Raw genomic sequence first — 6,000 nt, forward strand, 5'->3', positions numbered from 1 at the left:
CATAAATTTCAAGGATCACTTTCATTTGAACTTGTGCATTTTGAAGAATTTTTGAAGCCTTCGTCATGTTCTTTCCTTGATCTGTGCAAGTTGCGTAGATATCATTAGCACATTTTCCAATTTTTCCAATTACATTTTCTAACTGAGCAGCTAAAATTTCGCCAAACTGTCGACCTTCTTGAGTAAGTATGCCTAAGTTTCTGTCAGCTATTTGCCCGTCCTTCACATATCTACAGCTAACTCCAAACACGTTTCTTCCATATCGCGACGCACTATCAAACATCAACGAGACAAGAACATTTTCAGTTTCTTCTCTTATGAGAGAAAAAATATTTTCACACGCAAGTTGAATGTAGCGTTTCATGCTATGACGATTTACAACAATTTTGAATTCTTTAAGTGCATTTTTCACTAAAGACAATTGTCCGATTTCATCAGCTGACGCGAAAGACAAGTTACGGTTCATCATTAACTTAATCATTTCTCTAATTAATTGATTTACATCAACATCCAGCTTGATTCGTTTAATTAATTGAATCTCATCGTCATTTCGATTCCTTGTAGCCGAAGTAGCTTCAACTAAGTCAATTTCGCCTGCTTTTTCTTTGTGTTTTCGAACTTTCCTCCTTCTTTACTAATTTCAAGTTGACTTTTCACTTGTTTGTGCAATAAATTATTCTCCATATTTGTCTTTAAATCTTATGGAAAACAAAAACAGTGATAAGAAAATAGTTATTCCAAGATCTATTTATACCACAGGACAATCGTTTAAACCGCGAAAAATGAATAATTAGATTAATAATCGTTTTTTAATGTGGCTAGGAAAATCGTTTTAATGTCTCAAACGTGGAAGCGAGCATTCCAAGTCGTCATATTTTAGTCGTTTTAATTGACAATTAAATTCAGTGTTGCCAACATTTTTTACATGTGAAATGCCAAAAGCGTGAATGTAAAATGCCATAATAATGCCCTTTTTCATATCGCGGCTGTTTCAAAATGATTCCGTCACTTTATTTTGAACAAATTTCATCAATGAAATCAACTAGTTAATCTTCGGATCGGAAGTCAAAAGGTGTTTTTTATTATCCTTAAAAATTCTTGAGGGGCAAAAATTATTTTCAACTTTTTTTCCAAAATAAATACTTTTTCAAGAACTTAAATTTTTCTGTGTCAAAATGCCAAAATAAAGGTAAAAGGCCATAAAACACCATTGGATAAAAAAAAAATGCCAATTTTCCAAAGTTAAGCAACCTATAATGCCATGTGGTTTGATTGAGGAGAGCAGACATAAATATTTGATTCTAAGGCATTTAATTGCCAGTTAATTTGTTTGAGTTGTATCATTTACAATCTGAAAAGGGATATTTTCTCTTTAAAAAACGTGTAAGAGAAAAAAAAATTTTAACAACCAAACATTATCATTGATATTTGTTTTGTTTGAAATAAATTTTCGGTTAAGATCACTACTCTTCAAAAAACGATTCTGACGGTTCGGTTAAATTAAAAGATAAATTTTGGCCAGAGATTTTCTTACGGCTAAAAATTGCATTCTAACCGCTGCTTGAAATTGTCGGTTGTCCTATGGTTACTCTATTTTAACCTGAAACGCCGCGCTGGTGAAAAATTAAATTTTTAATAAGGTTTGCTTCGACCATAAATTATTCGACCTATCCTGGAACGGAATTAAATATTGTGACAAAGAGTTATTTTCTATTTTTATTATGTTGTAGACGGTTAGATCGTCGAATTTATGCTGTAAATGGTTCGACCCTTTAAAAGTTCTACTTTTCTTTCTACTTAACATAATTTCTAATGTGGCACAGGACGCCATATAATAAAAACCACATTCAGTAATAAAAACTAAGTTTGAGACTAAGTTTTTACATTCTAATAAGGGGAAATCGAAACTTTTGTTTTACTCGTCAAATTAATCTGAAATGAGCAATAAAGTTGTACGATTTTTTCTTCTAAAATAAGAAACAGCAAATGTCTCAGACATGAAATTATGTCAAAATATGTGGAAAGAAAATGCTTCTGACATAATTTATGTCGGCAGAAAATGTCTCAGATATAAAGTTATGTCAAAATATGTGGACAGAAAAATGTTTCTGACATAATTTATGTCGGCAGAAAATGTCTCAGACATAAAGTTATGTCAAAATATGTGGACAGAAAAATGTTTCTGACATAATTTATGTCGGCAGAAAATGTCTCAGACATAAAATTATGTCAAAGTAAGTGGACAGAAAAATGTTTCTGACATAATTTATGTCGGCAGAAAATGTCTCAGACATAAAGTTATGTCAAAATATGTGGACAGAAAAATGTTTCTGACATAATTTATGTCGGCAGAAAATGTCTCAGACATAAAATTATGTCAAAGTAAGTGGACAGAAAAATGTTTCTGACATAATTTATGTCGACAGAAAATGTCTCAGACATAAAATTATGTCAAAGTAAGTGGACAGAAAAATGTTTCTGACATATTTTATGTCGGCAGAAAATGTCTCAGACATAAAATTATGTCAAAGTAAGTGGACAGAAAAATGTTTCTGACATATTTTATGTCGGCAGAAAATGTCTCAGACATAAAGTTATGTCAAAGTAAGTTGGCAGAAAAATATTTCGGAGATATTTTATGTCGGCAGAAAATGTTTTAGACATAAAATTATGTCAAAGTTGGTAGGCTGAAAAATATTTCGGACATATTTAATGTCGATGTAAAATATGTCTGAAAATATGTCGACAGATCTGCCAGACATATTATGCCGTAACAACTCTGTACCTAAGGATGCGTTTTTTGATAGGTACAGTGAAAATCTATTTTTAGAATATTTTTGAAAATTTACTTTCGTTTTGCTAAGTGCGCATGCTTAAAACAACGAGTTTTATTTTAGAATAAAGTTTTTGTAGAAAGAAGGGTTAAGAGTTTTAAATAAGAGTTCAAAAGATTAAAAAATGGAGGAAATTTTCATAAAGAATTATAAAGACTTTGATGAAGCAGAAAAGTCTGTTAATGAATATTGTAGACTCAATTTTCACCCCGTTAAAATTGATTCAAAAGAAAAAGTTGAACATTACAATAAAAAAGTAAAGGAAGGTTCCCAGATTTGTTGTATTCCTCTTGATGCTATATATGGTTATAGGTGAGCCCAATATAATAATAATAATAAATAATTATAGTATTGATAATACCAATGATAATAAGGTAAGATGTGACGATTACTGTGACAGTACTGTATTGCAGTACACTCAAGTGTACTGCAATACAGTGTACACTCAAGTGTACTGCAATACACTCAAGTGTACTGCAATACAGTACTGTCACAGTAATCGTCACAGATTACCTTATTATTACTGTTGTTATCAATACTATTGTATTTATATATATTTTATTTATATATATGAGTGTGTGTATATATATATATATATATATATATATATATATATATATATATATATATATATATATATATATATATATATATATGTATATATATATATATACTGCAGTACAGTACTGTATATAGTGTTTACTGTGTATACTATGACAGTATACACTATTGTATATGTGTATACTATACATAGTCTATGTACATAGACTATGTATAGTATACACATATACAATAGTGTATATATGTTGATGTTTTCGCTTTAGGTATTTCTTAGTATCTTCGCTAAGCAAACCTACTGATGTTTTATTTATTTGAAATTGTACTGGGCTTACATCCAAATATTTAGATAATTTCACATTAGATTCACTACTTGGGTTTAAAACATTCTCATGAATAACAATCTCTTCTGGGATATAGTCCTGATCGAAATCATCAAAATCTTGGTTATGTTCTGGTAGATTAGGAGTGCCTTTGTTGAAATTTCACACTTCGTTTAAATGAGAATGACACGTAACAGTGTCAGTGGGAAGATTTTATTTATACATTTTAAATACTGTTGTTAACAAGGTTATGGGAACTGAGCGTGTAGTTGGTGCTTTTGTTTGTTTTGATTTATTATGATTAGGAGGCTCACACTTTTTAGACAGTTTCCACCTGATACCATTGATGAACTTGTGATATGCACATAATTTTTATTTAAACTTCTTAAATTTCACTTTTATTTAAACTTCTCATAAGCCTATTTTCGATAAGATTTAGCTCATTCCATTCATGGTTTGTCGCATTCAGTTTTAAATTTGTAAAGTGCTTTGACACACTCTATCCAATTACATTATGGTATCGCTTATAAGAATTACAACCACCTTGTTGATTCAAAGTTGATTCTTCATAATTAATTATGTTAAGTTCTAAAATTGAAAATAAATAAAACAGTCGTAAATAAAATATCCATTAAATTTAGAAATTATTTTAAAAAATAAACATATCATACAAAACTAAAAGTTAATTCCACATTCTTTCTTACCAACAATTATCCAGAAAAGAAAATGCGATAGCAGACAAAGTTGACTTATTTGCAATATGTTTGTTTTCTTTATTATTCTTCTAGCAAATTTGCAATTTGTTAATTTAGTTGTCTTTGATTTTATACCTTTTCATAAAGTCAATCAACGTGAAGTTTATGTTGGAGATTTCTTGTTAATTTTTATTTATTGGATGACTCATGATAATATACCTCATGGAAATAAGTAATGTGTAACTATTAGTTTTATCAATGTTGTAAAGATTTGTAAAATCAACTATTTTCTTGAATTTAGTTACGAATTAGCCTGGCATAGATAAAAGTTGCATTTTTATCATTACAAAGTACAAGAATTAAAGTTTGTTATATCTTTATTATTCCCAATATTCAACATTGCATTATGTTGAAAATATTGGAAACCATAAAGATCTATGAATTGAAAACCACAAACTGATTTCTAAAACGGAAGTTATAATATCTTCAATGTATATTGTTTACTTAAAACTGCACAATGTTATTCAACAACCCCAACAACGACTGCTACATCAGCAACTGCAGTATCAAACAAAGCAGGTAAATTGATTTGTAGTTTTTATAAGTGGTGACTTCTCCTTTTTTGTATACATTTTTAACTCTTTTTAAAACCTTATTTTGCAACACTTTATGTCCTCTGTAATGAGGATTTATCATTTTAGAAAGCGTTAATAGAACTATAGCTGTTTTTGTGGTAGCTATTTATTATGGGTTTACCGGATATGATATCCGGATAATCCGGTATCCAGGATCATAGTATAACCGGATATGCAACATATATAGCCATCGTATATCTAGATATAGTCGGATATGTAATATTTTAGATAATCATTAATCCCACCTGTGTACATACTTTTACAACAATTAGGAATTAACTGTTTTGAGTAATACTAATAACAAAAGTAAAAATTAGGTAATATAATGAAATAATATAGTAATATAATGAAATAATATAGTAATTAAATAAAATAATATAATGAAATAATATAGTAATTGCGCAAATCTAACTTTTGAATGAGTGAACTCTTGATTACACAGGTCTGCAAAAATCATAAAATTATACAAATTTATATAATTAATTTTAAGTCATAAAATATTTTATTTACATTATATACAACTATAAATTTTTATAAAATCTGTTTTTTTTTTAGTTTCGAAGCTTTGTTAAGTGCTTTTTCTCTTGTTGGACGTTACATTTTCCTTATGCAGCATCCATTAGTAGTCGCCCATATTTGTATCAAATAGACCTTGATACCTTCTCTCCATTTCTTTGATATCATGGTGAAACCTTCCAGCTTGCTCTTCACTTACTGCACCAAGATTTTCCGGGATATAATCCAAATAGGAGTTCAAAAAATGGAGTTTTATACTCATTGAGCATCCCAAATTTTTTTAAATTGCACAACATATTTTCTACGATATTTTTTAAATCCGAGTCCTTCTGATTTCCTGTAAACTTCGTAACTACATCTTTAAAAGAATTCCATGCTGACCTCTCAACATAGTTCGTCATGTTTTTGAACTTGTTATCTTCCATTAGCCTACGAATGT

Source organism: Hydra viridissima, unplaced genomic scaffold, assembly GCF_058129835.1.
Source record: "Hydra viridissima isolate aposymbiotic clone 2 unplaced genomic scaffold, HvirCarnegie_v1 scaffold_4, whole genome shotgun sequence".
In the NCBI taxonomy this organism is placed as follows: domain Eukaryota; kingdom Metazoa; phylum Cnidaria; class Hydrozoa; order Anthoathecata; family Hydridae; genus Hydra; species Hydra viridissima.